This window comes from Grampus griseus (assembly GCF_964374135.1).
Source record: "Grampus griseus genome assembly, chromosome: 7".
Lineage (NCBI taxonomy): Eukaryota > Metazoa > Chordata > Mammalia > Artiodactyla > Delphinidae > Grampus > Grampus griseus.
Genome location: NC_139001.1, coordinates 39,204,229 through 39,222,588, shown reverse-complemented (window position 1 = coordinate 39,222,588; position 18,360 = coordinate 39,204,229). Strand labels below are relative to the sequence as shown.

The following is an 18,360-nucleotide window of genomic DNA, read 5'->3' as shown; positions in this document are numbered from 1 at the left end:
AATTCATAGAATTTTTTCTGCTTTTGCATTTTCTAACTTATAATTACATACATATATCTTGTTTTCCCTGCCAGACTAAATTCCTTGAGGGACACACACTCCACAGCTTTTTGTGACATAATGCTATAATGCTCATGACACCTTATTCAGTGAATGTGCAAAGCTTGGTTGTCAAGCTCTTTAATCGAGTTAAAAATGTTAAGTGAGTGATACAAAATTTAAATTCAGTATTAACCCAAGGAAATATTAATACTTTGGATTTTGATATGTCAGCCCTTGTCTGTGTAGTGGCTACCTCAAGAATGGAAATGCTCATTTATTAAAAATTGTATATCAAAAAGACTTTATCATGAGTGCATTTTAAACGTATTCATAAGATGCAAAAGAAAGCACACAGTAGGAAATGGAAAAGAAGTGCAAGTAATCAAAACAGAAAGCTAGTTTTTTCCTTTATAACAGGTTTTATAACCTTGTTAAGTAATTTTTCATTATAAGTGTAATTCTCATTAAAAATATACTAACTTTAGCTTCAAGTTTACAAGTTAGAAGAGTGCTGTTTGTCCCAACAGTTTGATGCTGCCCCCTAGTGTTTGATTCCCCTTGAAGTTTTCATGCACTTACCTTCTTCATCTTCACCTTTTCCTAAAACAAGACTATTTAAGTTACAATTAGATTCCTTAGTGCTATTTATCTAGTCTACCTTGAGATTTCCTCCAGCTGGTTAGTGTTACTAATAAGAGTCATTTTGAACTGGTTAACTTTGATTGCTTTTAACCCTAATTTTCTGAATGGGGCTGAGTTTGGGTGGAGGTAGAACAATATAAGGCCAAGTTTCCTTGCAAGTTATGTTGGGGGTGTTTTCAAACAGAAAGAGGGCTATATATTAAATGTGTATCTTTGAGGTTAGCTTTGCATATGAATAGCAGCAATTCCTTCAGTCTGGGCTGCTTCTGGCTTAATTTAGTCCCATATAACTTCGTGTTGTCTCCACTGTACTGAAAATAATGTTAAAATCACGTGGTGAGCTTTTTTTTTTAAGTTCAAGTGCTTTGGAACTTTGACTTTTATAGAATGATTTTTGAAAAATAGAGCCTCAAGGACCTGTAATAACCACAAGATTTCCCATAGTCATTTATGTAAACTCAAGATTTCAAATTATATCAGTTATCAATATTCCAAACTACTTTTTTCATTTTCATTATTTTCTTTTTTTTTCATTATTTTCTAATAAGTTTTGTGACTAGACCACACAATGACTTTTAGGTTTTTCCCAAATAAGCAAATATATTCTTTACAAATATTTACTACAATCAGAATATTCAAAAATGTGTTCAGTAGTTATGAAGGCAATTTTCAACTGAAATTGTAAAGCTTTAAATAACAATAGCATTATTGAAATTATTTCCAACTGCTTAAGAGACCACACTTTCAATGTTCAGAACACAATAGTTTATTGTCATAGCACATCATAAAAAAATAGTGTCAGATTCTATTATCAGAACATAAGGTTTTCTTTTTTTGTTGTTGCCAGATATAAGAATTGGATATTTAATAGACTTTTAATGTTAAAAGATGTTATTAGAATGGCGTGGTGGTTACAGGTTTGTAAGTATAGGGATAAAATCTAAAATCTTTTTCAAGTAGTGTTTCAATTATTTTCATTAGGAGTTAGTGGTATATGATTTTGTAATTTTATAGTTTATATTTACCCATTATATTGTATATTTAACTGCTGAAAGAGGAGGTATCAGGTAATTGTTCTTGCATTAACATTTCTAACAATGGTGTTTACCCTTAATGTGTACACTGTTTTGGGGGACCATCCATCCCATTCAGAAAAGAGGTTTTTGGGGATTAGAAAAGTGAATCAGAATGTTGTCGGAAATATCTTTATCTTATTAATATAAGATTATGTGCTTTCATAGGACCCAGAAGTATTGTTATTAGAGTTACTGTGAAGTACTGTGTGAAAGAGTTATTTTTAATGCTCTAATAAGTATCGAAGACTTGTCAGTCAGTGATCACTTGAGTTTTTGCATTTGTTTTCATTCATATAGAAGCAGAAAATTGAATTGTTTTCAGTTGTAGTAACAAGGTCACAAATGCATATATCCCACTGCCCTGTTGCTTTAATGTCTGTAAATAAAAAATCATTTCAGATGTGCCTTCGTGCCTCTAAACTTTTTTCTGAATTCACTTTATATATTCAGTGAATGTTTGAGTTTTACAATAGTGGTTTCCCCTGTAGTTGTCTGTTGAATTGGTAAGTTTTAAAAAATGTGTAGATTAAGTCAGGGGTCAGGAAGCTATGGCCTTGGGCCAAATCAGTCTGCTTTTCTAAATTAAGTATTGATGGAACACAGCTTCCTTGTACATTTATATATATTGTATATTGCTGCTTTGTACCATAATGGCAGAATTGAGTAGGTGCCACAGAGACTACTGCCTGCAAAACCTAAAATATTAAATATCCGACCCTTTTAAGTCAGCCAACTCCTGGATCCAGTTCTTCATATTCTGTCATTATTTGATGTGTTGCTGCTTGTAAAATACTTACATTTTCCTACTACCTGTATGAGTAAGATACTTTAGTATAAAAGCATTCAAATCTAAATGAATGGGTAATAATGTGAGTTCTCAGGTATTCTTCACCTAAATAGTGTAGAAGCTTTTTGTCTCTCCCCCTTTCCATTTTCCTCTATAGGAGGAATAGCACCTTTATTTATGATGCTTGGATTTGGAATGTGGCCTCTAACCTTGAGCTACTACTTAACTCTATCACTGTCACAGTTTACCGTCTCTAATTTAAAAGGTGACTGTGTCTTCCTTGTACCTCCTTCAGAGCAGAAAATGTTCATATTTTTTATGCCTTCTCCCTGCCCCTTCCTCCTGTCCCCTTTCCTCCTTTTTCCTCTCCTCCCACTCCCCTCATAAAGCAATTCGTGATTGCATGTTTACAGGCCTGTGAACAAGTGTTTTGGTGTAATTCTTCTTAGTGTACCTTTGCTGAAGATGAATCATCACTTTATTCTGTTTACATGTGAAGAAGTATACTTCGTGCTATGTCGTAGAAGAACATAGCCTCTTGATGAAGGGGGCTATGGAAAGATTGATTTACGTACCTCATCAAGATATGTAGAATAAAATATGATTTATTATTACATTGTAAATCAATGAGATCAGTAAAACTATATTAGAAAAATACTTTATGTAATTATAATGTAATATTTAACTATTACATTATTGCATATACTTACAGAGAACAATTAGATATTATGTATTGTATATAATATATATCATAAAGCAACAGATCATGTTTTCTTTTCCCATGGACCTTTTTTAATGTAGAATTTCAGCTGACTTTGTAACTTGTTAATGTTTAAAACATATTTTAAGATTTTTGTTTTAAATTAGCATACTCTAGTTTTTAAAATAAAGTGAATAATTTGATATATATAACCAGTGTAAATAAAAAGTTTATTTTCAAGAAAATAATCAATTTTTAAAAACTGAAGAAGGAAACCAAGTAGCTACAAATCAAATCACTGAAAATTTTAAGAAAGTGTTGTTTAAGTTCACTGTAAATACAGTATTATATAATACATAATGTAATTTATGATTTATAAAAAATGTTAAAGCTTTTCCCCTGAAGATTTCTGCCTAAACACAAGTACTTGAAAAAACTTGAAACACAAGTTTTACTGAGGCTAAAACGTAAACTTTCTTAGTTAACAGATATAAGACTATTGTTTGTTAGTTCAATGGATGTTTTATTTTCCCTAAAAAAGAAATGGATGTTAGGGGTCATGTTAATTTTAATTATTGCTTTTTTTTCAAAGAAGAAAATATATATTAAATATAGGGAGAAAAAACATTAAATTTAGAAGTCATAAAGAAATTGCAAAAGATGTTCACGGGTTTCAGTGCATGTGTGTGAAAATGTCTATACGTGAAAGGGAAAACATTGTAATCAAAGTAAAAAGGCATTAGACAGAATTGAAGATGTTTTCTGCGGAAAATATGACCAAGCCATGTTATGTAAAAGCTCATGAATGTTTATAAAAATATTGAGACACCAGGAATAATTTGAATATAAGAATAAGGTAATTTTACCTGTTCCAAAATTAATAATACCAACTACTAATGAGAATACTATGACCGTACTACTGGTGGCAGTATAACCAAACTTAATTGCTCTAGAAAACAATTTGGAAGTATGTAACAAGACCTGAAAAGTATTCAAACTTTTGTGGTCTTTCCCCACATCTTGGACTTATCCAAGCCAGTAACTAAAAATAATAGCACAAATTGAAATTAAAATGATTACATATTGTGATTAAAACCCTGTAAACAAATGCTTGTGAAAATCTTGAAACTGTAATTCATTTTCTTCCACATGTGACATAATGTGATTTTGTTCAACAGAAACTTTTTTTAAGATTTATAATTGCTGACTTTTATATTTAGTTTTTTCAAAGTTATGCATGAATACAGTTTAAAGAATTAAATAGTTCTGTGAAGTTTTTAGGAAAAAGAAAAATCAGTCTCCTGCCTGGCTTCTTTTACATTCTGCCTAGAGAGATAAGGAACTCCTTTAGTTTCTCTGATTATTTTGCTTTTCACTGCTATGTCTCCAACATGTTCATAACTTGCTGATTTTCAGTTTTAGTCATTGTCTGCTTTGGATTTAGCACTCTTTCCACCTCTCCATGTACTCATTTCCTATACCCCAGTTTTTCAGTACAATTGTATTGAATAATTTTGGTTTAGAACAGTATTTAGTGTTATATTTTTATGACTGTGAATGTTATTTACAATTGAGTCATTGTAATAAACTGTTACTTTTCCTGCACAACTTCCCCCCCCCCCCCGGCATTAATAATTTTTTTCTTTTTCAATGTATCTGTATATTACAAAATCTACTGCAGTCTGTGTATCTGAGTGTGATTCTATTAAGAAAGAGAATGTGCCTTAAGAAGACTATGTTTATATAATTTATGTAGTTTTCTTTATGTTGGACAAGGTTGAACTTGATAATAAAGATGGATTGATACTTGATAATAAATTGGTTGTTTGCTAGTAAAAATTAAGTAGCTTTGACACTTGAACTATACTTTTGTAAGATTCTGCTAAATGGCAGGACTGAATCATTTAACTTTGTTCAAATAACTGTAAGCACAGCTAAAATTAAACAGTAGAAAGCTTCCCTGGTGAGGAAGAAGTAGTCTGTGTTGTCAGCAGCATCAAAAAAATGTTAATGTTATGAAAATATTGCCCTGGTGGTCCAGTGGTTAAGACCCCAAGCTTCCAATGCAAGGGGCGCAGGTTCCATCCATGGTCAGGGAGCTAAGATCCCACAAGCCGTGCTGTGTGGCAAAAAAAAAAAAATACTGCCCTGGATATTCTGTGATTTTTTTTTTTTTTTTTTCCTAACCTTATGGAAAGGAGAGATCATTTTAGCTGGCAGTGCTTATGAATGGCAAGCTGGTACAAAATCAGGGTCATGTAACAGTGACAAGATGCTGAAAAAGGAAAACAAAGTAAGAGTGAAGATGAATGGAGTAATAAAGATTTAAGGCAATGGCAGTAACGATTCTTAGAATGAAGGTAACTGAGGGGTGATGAGTTGAAAGAGAATACAGCTCTGGAAGTTGAAGGGAGAAGGCATGTGTGTCTAATTCAGGTCCTAAGGTTAGTGCTCTGTCTTTTAAGTCCTCTTTGTGATTATATTTTGTGTAGGTTTACATGCATTTGTAGTGGAAAGAAGTTGAAGCTTATTTATTGAAAGGGTAACTAAAATTGTAAACATTTTAGTAGCTTCAAAAGGCCTCACAATATTTTGTGACTGATAAAGGTTTCCCACCTCATGCATTTACTAATCTCAGATGCTCTTTGTATTCACAAGCAGCACAACAGGCATAGGAATATCATACATGGCTTTCTACCTTATGGTTCCAGACTCCTTGTAATGAAAGCTTGAAAAGCAGAGACTTCAGATAATTTTTTTTGAATTTTATTTATTTTTTTATACAGCAGGTTCTTATTAGTTATCCATTTTATACATATCAGTGTATACATGTCAATCCCAATCTCCCAATTCATCCCACCACCACCACCATCCCCCCCGCCACTTTCCCCCCCTTGGTGTCCATACGTTTGTTCTCTACATCTGTGTCTCTATTTCTGCCCTGCAAACTGGTTCATCTGTACCATTTTTCTAGGTTCCACATATATGCATTAATATATGATATTTCTTTTTCTGACTTATTTCACTCTGTATGACAGTCTCTAGATCCATCCACATCTCTGCAAATGACCCAATTTCATTCCTTTTTATGGCTGAGTAATATTCCATTGTATATATGTACCACATCTGCTTTATCCATTCATCTGTCAATGGGCATTTAGGTTGCTTCCATGACCTGGCTATTGTAAGTAGTGCTTCAGTGAACATTGGGGTGCATGTGTCTTTTTGAATTATGGTTTTCTCTGGGTATATGCCCAGTAGTGGGATAGCTGGGTCATAACGGTAATTCTATTTTTAGTTTTTTAAGGAACCTCCATAGTGTTCTCCATAGTGGCTGTATCAATTTACATTCCCAAAAACAGTGCAAGAGGGTTCCCTTTTCTCCACACCCTCTCCAGCATTTGTTGTTTGTAGATTTTCTGATGATGCCCATTCTAACTGTTGTGAGGTGATACCTCATTGTAGTTTTGACTTGCATTTCTCTAATAATTAGTGATGTTGAGCAGCTTTTCATGTGCTTCTTGGCCATCTGTATGTCTTCTTTGGAGAGATGTCTATTTAGGTCTTCTGCCCATTTATTGATTGGGTTGTTTGTTTTTTTAATATTCAGCTGCATGAGCTGTTTATATATTTTGGAGATTAATCCTTTGTCTGTTGATTCATTTGCAAATATTTTCTTCCATTCTGAGGGTTGTCTTTTTCTCTTGTTTGTAGTTTCCTTTGCTTGGCAAAAGCTTTTAAGTTTCATTCACAGTTTCAATTTCAGTGCTTGTGATTGGTCTGTTTATATTTTCTATTTCTTCATGGTTCAGTCTTGGGAGGTTGTGCTTTTCTAAGAATTTGTCCATTTCTTCCAGGTTGTCCTTTTTATTGGGATATAGTTGCTTGTAGTAATCTCTCATGATCCTTTGTTTTTCTGCAGTGTCAGTTGTTACTTCTCCTTTTTCATTTCTAATTCTATTGATTTCAGTATTCTCCCTTTTTTTCTTAATGAGTCTGTCTAGTGGTTTATCAATTTTGTTTATCCTCTTAAAGAACCAGCTTTTAATTTTATTGATCTTAGCTATTGTTTCCTTCATTTCTTTTTCATTTATTTCTGATCTGATCTTCATGATTTCTTTCCTTCTCCTAACTTTGGGGGCTTTTTGTTCTTCTTTCTTTAATTGCTTTAGGTGTAAGTTTAGGTTGTTTATTTGAGATGTTTATTGTTTCTTGAGGTAGGATTCTAGTGCTATAAACTTCCCTCTTAGAACTGCTTTTGCTACATCCCATAGGTTTTGGGGTCGTCGTGTTTTCATTGTCATTTGTTTCTAGGTATTTTTTGATTTTCTCTATGATTTCTTCAGTGAGCTCTTGGTTATTAAGTAGTGTATTGTTTAGCCTCCATGTGTCTGTACTTTTAACAGGTTTTTTCCTGTAATTGATATCTATTCTCATAGTGTTGTGGTCAGAAAAGATACTTGATACGATTTCAATTTTCTTAAATTTACCAAGGCTTGATATGTGACCCAAGATATGATCTATCCTGGAGAATGTTCCATGAGCACTTGAGAAGGAAGTGTATTCTGTTGTGTTTGGATGGAATGTTCTATAAATATCAATTAAGTCCATCTTGTTTAATTTATCATTTAAAGCTTGTGTTTCCTTATTTATTTTCATTTTGGACGATGTGTCCATTGGTGAAAGTGGGGTGTTCAAGTCCCCTACTATGATTGTGTTACTGTCGATTTCCCCTTTTATGGCTGTTAGCATTGCCTTAAGTGTTGAGGTGCTCCTTTGTTGGGTCCATAAATATTTACAGTTGTTATGTCTTATTCTTGGATTGATCCCTTGATCATTATGTAGTGTGCTTTGTCTCTTGGAATAGTCTTTTTTTTAAAGTCTGTTTTGTCTGATATGAGAATTGCTACTCCAGCTTTCTTTTGATTTCCATTTGCATGGAATATCTTTTTCCATCCTCTCACTTTCAGTCTGTATGTATCCCTAGGTCTGAAGTGGGTCTCTTGCAGACAGCACATATATGGGTCTTGTTTTTGTATCCATTCAGCATGCCTGTGTCCTTTGGTTGGAGCATTTAATCCATTTACATTTAAGGTAGTTATTGATATGTGTGTTCCTGTTACCATTTTCTTAATTGTTTTGGGTTTGTTATTGTAGGTCTTTTCCTTGTCTTGTGCTTCCTGCCTAGAGAAATTACTTAAGGATTTGTAAAGCTGGTTTGGTGGTGTTGAATTTCACTTAGCATTTGCTTGTCAGTAAAGGTTTTAATTTCTCCATTGAATCTGAGTGAGATCCTTGCTGGGTAGAGTAATCTTGGTTGTAGGTTTTTCTCTTTCATCACTTTAAATATGTCCTGCCACTCCCTTCTGGCTTGCAGAATTTCTGCTGAAAGATCAGCTGTTAACCTTACGGGGATTCCCTTGTATGTTATTTGTTGCTTTTCCCTTGCTGCTTTTAATATTTTTTCTTTGTATTTAAGTTTTGATAGTTTGACTAATATTTGTCTTGGCATGTTTCTCCTTGGATTTATCCTGTATGGGAGTCTCTGTGCTTTCTGGCCTTGATTGACTATTTCCCTTCTCATTTTAGGGAAGTTTTCAACTATAAACTCTTCAAATATATTCTCAGTCCCTTTCTTTTTCTCTTCTTCTTCTGGGACCCCTATAATTCGAATGTTGGTGCATTTAATGTTGTCCCAGATGTCTCTGAGACTGTCCTCAATTCTTTTCATTCTTTGTTCTTTATTCTGCTCTGCAGTAGTTATTTCCACTATTTTATCTTTCAGGTCATTTATCCGTTCTTCTGCCTCAGTTATTCTTCTACTGATTCCTTCTAGAGAGTTTTTCATTTCATTTATTGTGATGTTTATCATTGTTTGCTCTTTAGTTCTTCTAGGTTTTTGTTAAACGTTTCTTTCATTTTCTCCATTCTGTTTCTAAGATTTTGGATCATCTTTACTATCATGACGCTGAATTCTTTTTCAGGTAGACTCCCTATTTTCTCTTGGTTTGTTTTATCTGGTGGGTTTTTACCTTGCTCCTTCATCTGCTGTTTGTTTCTCTGTCTTCTCATTTTGCTTAATTTACTGTGTTTGGGGTCTCGTTTTGGCAGGCTGCAGGTTCGTAGTTCCCGTTGTGTTTGGTGTTGGCCCCTAGTGGGTAAGGTTGGTTTAGTGGGTTGTGTAGGCTTCTTGGTGGAGGGGGCTGGTGCCTGTGTTCTGGTGGATGAGGCTGGATCTTGTCTTTCTGGTGGGTGGAACTGCGTCTGGTGGTGTGTTTTGGGTTGTCTGTGAACTTATTATGATTTTAGGCAGCCTGTCTGCTAATGGGCAGGGTTGTGTTCTTATCTTGCTAGTTGTTTGGCATAGGATGTCAAGCCCTGTAGCTTGCTGGTCGTTGAGTGGAGCTGGGTCTTAGCGTTGAGATGGAGATCTCTGGGAGATCTTGCGCCATTCGATATTATGTGGGGTTGGTAGGTTTCTGGTGGACCAGTGTCCTGAACTCGGCTCTCCCATCTCAGAGGCTCAGGCCTGACCCCCAGCAAGAGCACCAAGACCCTGTCAGCCACCCGGCTCAGAAGAAAAGGGAGAAAATAAATAAATAAACAAACAAACAAATAAATAAAATAAGAAAGTTATTAAAAGAAAAAATTTTTTAAATATATTTAAAAATTAAAAAGTAGTAAAAAAAAAAAAAAAAAGGAAGGAAAGAGAGAGCAACCAAATCAAAAAACAAATTCACCAATGATAACAAGCTCCAAAAAGTATACTGAAAAAAAAAAAAAAAGGACAGACAGAACCCTAGGACAAATGGTAAAAGCAAATCTCTACAGAGAAAATTACACAAAGAAGCATACACATGCACACAAAAGGAGAAAAGGGAAAAAAATAAATAAATAAAAGGAAGAGAGCATCCAAATCAATAAAGAAATCTACCAATGATAATAAGCTCTAAATACTAACCTAAGATAAACATAACACCAGAAATAAATTAGATGCAGAAAGCAAACCCCAAGTCTACAGTTGCTCCCAAAGTCTACCACCTCAATTTTGGGATGATTCGTTGTCTCTTCAGGTATTCCACAGTTGCAGGGTCCATCAGTTTGATTGTGGAGGTCTAATCCTCTGCTCCTGAGGCTCCGTGGAGAGATTTCCCTTTCTCTTCTTTGTTCACACAGCTCCTGGGCTTCAGCTTTGGATTTGGCCTTGCCTCTGCGTGTATGTTGCCTGAGGGCATCTATTCCAGACCCAGACAGGATGGGGTTAAAGGAGCAGCTGATTAGGGGACTCTGGCTCACTGAGGCCAGGGGGAGGGAAGGGTATGGAATTTGGGGCGAGCCTGTGGTGGCAGAGGCCGGCGTGACGTTGTAACAGACTGAAGCATGACATGTGTTCTCCTGGGGAAGTTGTCCCTGGATCATGGGACCCTAGGAGTGGCAGGCTTCACAGGCTTCCTGGAGGGGAGGTGTGGATAGTGACCTGTGCTTGCACACAGGCTTCTTGGTGGCTGCAGTAGCAGCCTTAGCGTCTCATACCTGTCTCTGTCTGTGCTGATAGCCACGGCTCGAGCCCGTCTCTGGAGCTTGTTTGTGTGGTGCTCTGAATCCCCTCTCCTCGTGCACCCTGAAACAATGTTCTCTTGCCTCTTAGGCAGTTCCAGACATTTTCCTGGACTCCCTCCCAGCTACCTGTGGCGCACTAGTCCCCTTCAGTCTGTGTTCATGCAGCCAACCTCAGTCCTCTCCCTGAGATCTGACTTCTAAAGCCCAAGCCTCAGCTCCCAGCCACCAGCTGCCCTGGCGGGTGAGCAGAGAAGCCTCTCAGGCTGGTGAGTGCTGGTCAGCACCGATCCTCTGTGTGGGAATCTGTCCGCTTTGCCATCTGCACCCCTATTGCTGCGCTGTCCTCCGTGACTCCAAAGCTTCCCTCTGACACACCCACCATCTCCGCCAGTGAAGGGCCTTCTTAGCGTGTGGAAGCTTTTCCTCTTCCACAGCTCCCTCCCAGAGGTGCAGGTCCTGTCCCTATTCTTTCGTCTCTGTTTTTACTTTTTCCTTTTGCACTACCCAGGTACGTGGGGAATTTCTTGCCTTTTGGGAAGTCTGAGGTCTTCTGCCAGGTTCCATAGGTGTTGTGTAGGAGCTGTGCCACATGTAGATGTATTTTTGAGGTATTTTTGGGGAGGAAGGTGATCTCCACATCTTACTCCTCTGCCATCTTGAAGCTGTCCCTCTAATTTCTTTCTTTTACATGTAGCTGTCCAGTTTGCCCAGCACCACTTATTGAAGAGGCTGTCTTTTCTCCATTGTATGTTTTTGCCTTCTTTGTCGTAAATTAGGTGCCCATATGTGTGTGGGTATATCTCTGGGCATTCTATCCTGTACCATTGATCTGTATTTCTGTTTTTGTGCCAGTACCATACTGTCTTGATTACTGTAGCTTTATGGTATAGTTTGAAGTTGGGTAGCCTGATTCCTCCATTTTTCTTTCTCAAGATTGCTTTGGCTATTCGGGGTCTATTGTGTTTCTATATGAATTGTAAAATTTTTTGTTCTAATTCTGTGAAGAATACCATTGGTAGTTTGATAGGGATTGCATTGAATCTGTAGATTGCTTCGGGTAGTATAGTCATTTTCATAATGCTTTTTCCAATCCAAGAACCTGGTATATTTCTCCATCTGTTTTTGTCATCTTTGATTTCTTTCATGAATGTTTTATAGTTTTCTGAGTACAGGTCTTTCGCCTCCTTAGGCAGGTTTGTTCCTAGGTATTTTATTCTTTTTGTTGCAGTGGTAAATGGGAATGTTTCCTTAGTTTCTCTTCCTGATTTTTCATTGTTAGTGTATAGGAATGCCAGATTTCTTTGCATTAATTTTGGATCCTGCAACCTTACCAAATGCATTGATTAGTTCTAGTAGTTTTCTGGTGGCATCTTTAGGATTTTCTATGTATAGTATCATGTCATTGGCAAACAGTGACAGTTTTACTTTTTCTTTTCCAATTTGTATTCCTTTTGTTTCTTTTGTTCTCTGATTGCTGTGGCTAGGACTTCAAAAGTATGTTGAATAAGAGTGGCAAGAGTAGACATCCTTGTCTTGTTCCTGATATTAGTGGAAATGCTTTCAGCTTTTTACCATTGAGTATGATGCTTGCTGTGGATTCGTCATATATGGCCTTTATTATGTTAAGGTAGGTTCCCTCTGTGCCCACTTTTTGGAGAGTTTTTATCATAAGTGGGTGTTGAATTTTGTCGAAAGCTTTTTCTGCATCTATTGAGATGATCATATGGTTTTTCTCCTTCAGTTTGTTAATATGGATTATTACATTGATTGATTTGGGTATATTTGAAGAATCCTTGCATTCCTGGGATAAACACCACTTGATCATGGTGTATGATCCTTTAATGTGCTGTTGGATTCTGTTTGCTAGTATTTTGTTCAGGAGTTTTGCATTTATGTTCATCAGTGATATTAGTCTATAATATTCTTTTTTTTTGTGATATCTTTCTGGTTTTGGTATCAGGGTGATGGTGGCTTCATAGAATGAGTTTGGGAGTGTTTCTCCCTCTGCAATTTTTTGGAAGAGTTTGAGAACAATAGGTGTTAGCTCTTCTCTAAATATTTGATAGAATTTGCCTGTGAAGCCATCTGGTCCTGGACTTTTGTTTGCTGGAAGATTTTTTTTTTTTTTGCGGTATGCGGGCCTTTCACTGTTGTGGCCTCTCCAGTTGCAGAGCACAGTCATCCAGACACGCAGGCTCAGCGGCCATGCCTTACGGGCCCAGCCGCTCCGCGGCATGTGGGATCTTCCCAGACCGGGGCACGAACCCGCATCCCCTGCGTCGGCAGGCGGACTCCCAACCACTGCGCCACCAGGGAAGCCCTGGAAGATTTTTAATTATGGTTTCAATTTCATTACTTGTGATAGGTCTGTTGATATTTTCTAATTCATCCTGGTTCAGTCTTGGAAAATTGTACCTTTCCAAGAATTTGTCCATTTTTCGTGGCTGTCCATTTTATTGGCATATAATTGTTTGTAGTAGTCTCTTATAATCTTTTGTATTTCTGCAGTGTCAGTTGTGATTTCTCCTTTTTCATTTCTAATCTTGTTGATTTCTGTCCTCTCCCTTTTTTTCTTGATGAGTCTGGCTAAGGTTTTATCAATTTTATCTTCTCAAAGAACCAGCTTTTAGTTTTATTGATCTTTGCTATTGTTTTCTTCATTTCTATTTCATTTATTTCTGCTCTGATCTTTATGATTTCTTTCCTTCTACTCACTTTGAGTTTTCTTTGTTCTTCTTTCCCTACCTGTTTTAAGTGTAGTGTTAGATTGTTTGAGATTTTTCTTGTTTTTTGAGGTGAGATTGAATTGCTATAAACTTCCCTCTTAGAACTGGTTTTGCTGTGTGCCATAGGTTTTTGGTTGTGGTGTTTTGATTGCCATTTGTTTCTATGTATTTTTTAATTTCTTTGATTTCTTCAGTGATCTCTTGGTTATTTAGTGACGCACTGTTTGGCCTCCATGTATTTGGTTTTCTTTACTGTTTTTTCCTATAATTGATTTCTAGTCTCATAGCTTTGTGGTCAGAAAAGATGCTTGTTACGATTTCAATTTTCTTAAATTTTCCAAGGCTTGATTTGTGACCCAAGACGTTATCTATCCTGGAGAATGTTCCATGTGCACTTGAGAAGAAAATGTATTCTGTCACTTTTGGGTGGAATGTTCTATAAATATCAATTAGATCTATCTGGTCTATCTGGTCATTTAAAGTTTGTGTTTCCTTATTTATTTTCTGTTTGGATGATCTGTCTGTTGATGTAAGTGCATTGCTAAAATCCCTTACTATATTTGTGTTACTGTCAATTTCTCCTTCGTGGTTGTTAGCATTTGCCTTATGTATTGAGATGCTCCTATGTTGGGTGCATAAACATTTATAATTGTTATATTTTCTTCTTGGATTGATCATTATGTTGTGTCCCTCCTTATCTCTTGTAACAGTCTTTATTTTAAAGTCTATTTTATCTGATATGACTAGTGCTACTACAGCTTTCTTTTGATTTCCATGTGCATGGAATATCTTTTTCCATCCCTTCAGTTTCAGTCTGTATGTGTCCCTAGGTCTGAAGTGGGTCTCTTGTAGACAGCATATATATGGGTCTTGTTTTTGTATCCATTCAGCCGTTCTTTGTCTTTTGGTTGGGGCATTTAATCCATTTACACTCAAGGTTATTATTGATATGTATGTTCCTATTACCGTTTTCTTAATTGTTTTGGGATTGTTTTTGTGGGTCTTTTTCTTCTCTTGTGTTTTCCACCTAGAGAAGTTTCTTCATCATATGTTGTAAAGCTGGTTTGGTGGTGCTGAATTCTCTTAGCTTTTGCTTGTCTGAAAAGCTTTTGACTTCTGCATCGAATCTGAATGAGATCCATGCTGGGTGCAGGCCAGAAGGGAGTGGCAGGGTATACTTAAAGTGTTGGACTGTTTTTAAGAGGGAAATAAACTTGCTTGTTTCTTAAGCCACCGCCCTTTGAGAGAAGTCTCTTTACAATAGCTGCTTAGTCTATGCTGACAAATGCTTCATTCAAGTGATTCTTTGGCACACACCTGCTATATAGCTGTTCTAAACTAAAGTTGCAAAGTTTATGTATGATTTACTTTAAAAAGTACTTAACAGAGGGCTTCCCTGGTGGCGCAGTAGTTGAGAGTCCGCCTGCCAATGCAGGGGACACGGGTTTGTGCCCCGGTCCGGAAAGATCCCACGTGCCGCAGAGCGGTTAGGCCCGTGAGCCATGGCCGCTGAGCCTGCGCGTCCGGAGCCTGTGCCCTGCAACAGGAGAGGCCACGACAGTGAGAGGCCCGTGTACTGCCAAAAAGAAAAAAAAACAAACCCCACTCCAAAAAACAAAAAAGCAAACAAAATACTTAACAGAGATTTAATATTACCTTTATGATGTCACTCATGTATTTTGCATTCCTATCGTGCTCTCTTGAATGTAAATGATTAGGTGACTTAAGATATTAGAATCTTTGCAGTAAACAAATTGAGTACTATACACTCAAAAAGTAGACACAAATGACAATTTAAAACTCATATAGACCACCCACAGTTTTTGTGTTTCATGGAGTCATTCATTTGATATTGCCTGATCAATATATATGTATGTTTATTTTTTGTTTTTTTTTTTTTTTGCGGTACGCGGGCCTCTCACTGCTGTGGCCTCTCCCGTTGCGGAGCACAGGCTCTGGACACGCAGGCTCAGCGGCCATGGCTCACAGGCCCAGCCGCTCTGCGGCATATGGGATCCTCCCAGACCGGGGCATGAATCCGTGTCCCCTGAATCGACAGGCGGACTCTCAACCACTGCGCCACCAGGGAAGCCCTATATGTATGTTTTATTTTTACCACTGGTACCTATTCATTTGACAGTGAGATAATGTTCACTGAAGGAACTACAAGACATTTACCTATCAAATGAACACAGCAACATTCATTCAGAGTATCGCCTTTCACTAGCATCTCCAAGTGGAAAACCAAGGTAATTGTAGGGAGTGTAATGTCCTCTTTCTGCTTAATAGCAATTGTCTTAATCTGTTCCCTTTCATCTTCATTAGTGTATAGGTAAAACTGTATGTTTTAAATGGTGACTTTATCTATGAGACTATTATATAAGAAACTGAAGCGTTTGGATTAAAAACAAAATCTCAAACTTAATGTAGCTTTGGGATTAAACATTTTATAGACTAATTATTTTCTAAAATTCTTAAACCACGTGTGATAACTAAACCTAATTCAGGTAATCATAATATTCGATGTAATTAAGTATCATTTGAAATAAATGGGAGTGTTTATATAATTTATTTGTATAGGTAGTGGCTCTCAAACTTCAGCTAGCATCAGACTCACTAGGAAGATTGAATGACACACTGCTGAGCCCTAACCCCAGAGTTCCTGATTTAGTAGGTCTGGGTGGGGTGCAAGAATTTACATTTCTAACAAGTTCCCAGGTAACCATGATACTGCTTCTGCTGTTCCTCCAACACATGTTGATTAATCACTGATGGCGGTTAGGTATCAAACTTACAAAAAGTATATACAATACAGATGGACTCCGATTTACGATATTTTGACTTTACAGTGATGCAAAAGCATTATGCATTCAGTAGAAACCATTCGTTTTGAATTTTGATCTTTGTCCAAGGTAGTGATATGCAGTACAGTACACTCTTGTGATGCTGGGCAGTGGCAGCGAGCTGCAGCTCCCAGTCAGCTGTGCGATCACCAAGGTAAACCATTCTGTACCCATACAACCTTCTGTTTTTCACTTTTAGTACAGTATTCAGTAAATTACATGAGATTATTATTATAAAACAGGCTTTGTGTTAGATGATTTTGCCCACCTGTAGGCTAATTAATGTAAGTGCTCTGAGCACATTTAAGGAAGACTAGGCTAAGCTATGATGTTCAGTGGATTATGTATGTTAAATGCATTTTCAACTTATGATATTTTTCAAGTTAGGATGAGTTGAGACATAATCCCATCTTTAAGTCGGGGAGGATCTGTATAACACACACCTGAATCCTGCTGCTTTTACAGATATTAAATGTTTTGTCACATTGCTTCAGATTCCCCTCACTTTTTAAGAAATAAAACACTGCAGATGCAGCTAAATATGCATACTTCCTCTACCATCTGACTCCCCTTCATTTCTTCCTGAAAAGATAGCCACTCTCTAGAATGTGATCATCCCCATGTTAAGCTCTTGTTACATGTATGTAGAACCCAAATTAAGGTATTTTGCATGTTTTTAATTGTGTATAAATGATATGACATGTACCTTTTTGGAGTTTACTCTTTATGTTTCTAAGAACTGTGTTTGTTGTGTATTTCATAGTCACACATTTATAACTTTAAAATAATCTTTAATTACATAAGTATGCCATATTTTTTTATCCATTCTTCTACTGATGGGCATTTAGGTTTGTGGCAGGCACTAATGGTTATATAATCAACTGACATTCCTCATTTACCTCCTTTTTGCTTGCTGTTAGTATGCCCTCCACATGCATAGGAAAGGTGGCTTCTTTCCAATCTCAAGAGAATGAATGTCGATTTGTCTAAGCCGATCATGGTAATTTCTTCCTTTACCAGTTTTGTTTTGTGTATGTAGTACAGCCCTGATGAAAGATATGTTAAGGGAAATCTGAGAGGAACTTTCAGGAAAGATTTTTCTCCCTGGATGAAAAGAAAAAGATAAACCTTCCCATTTTGGATATGGTTGTGCAAGGATGGAGTGGTTGTAGCAACAGCAGTTTCTTGAGATTCTGAGGAGAAAGATCTGAGGATGAGAGAGTTTGGGCTTTTGCTTGTGTAATTGTCCTGAAACCACCATTTTCCCCAACTTTTTTTTTTTTTTTTTTTTTTGTGCGGTACGCGGGCCTCTCACTGTTGTGGCCTCTCCCATTGCGGAGCACAGGCTCCGGACGCGCAGGCTCAGCGGCCATGGCTCACGGGTCTAGCTCCGTGACATGTGGGATCTTCCCAGACCGGGGCACGAACCCGTGTCCCCTGCATCGGCAGGCGGACTCTCAATCACTGCGCCACCAGGGAAGCCCTTCCCCAACTTTTTTAATGTGAAATTTTCCTCTTTGTTTTAACCACTTTTAGTTGAGTATTCTGTTATTTACAAGATAGTTAACATTAAAAAAAAATCAACAATACTGCGTTAGAGATTCTTGAATTTGTCTCCTGTGCATAGTGTAAGAGTTTCTCTAGGGTAGATAGATAGATAAAAGTGGAATTTTGGGGCTGTGGAGTGTATTCATATTCAGCTTCAGTAAATGTCAGATTGCTTCCCAAAATGGTTGCACCAATTTATACTCCCACCAGCAGTGTAAGATATTTTCTATTTCTTTACATTAGATTTTTGCTTAACACCTGGTATTTTCAGATATTAATTTTTGCCTCTTAATGTCTTGGTGTGTTATCCAGATTATTAGTGATCATGTCACTGCTTAACCATCTGTCCTGTTTATAACCTTTGTATAGTTATCTATGCAGTATTGGAGTGTTTTGTATTTATTTATATATATATATATATATATGTTTTATATGT

General features: G+C 36.8%; 1 protein-coding gene across 1 annotated transcript in view; it reads left to right on the top strand.

Annotated features, from left to right (window-relative positions):
* The first annotated feature begins 11,007 nt into the window (after positions 1 to 11,007).
* The window catches only part of SLC39A10 (solute carrier family 39 member 10), a 52,444-nt gene continuing 45,091 nt past the window's right edge, over positions 11,008 to 18,360 (top strand). The window contains exon 1 of the mRNA XM_082658684.1: positions 11,008 to 11,073. The gene's annotated coding sequence lies outside the window, so the exon portion shown is untranslated. The remainder of the gene's footprint in view (positions 11,074 to 18,360) is intronic.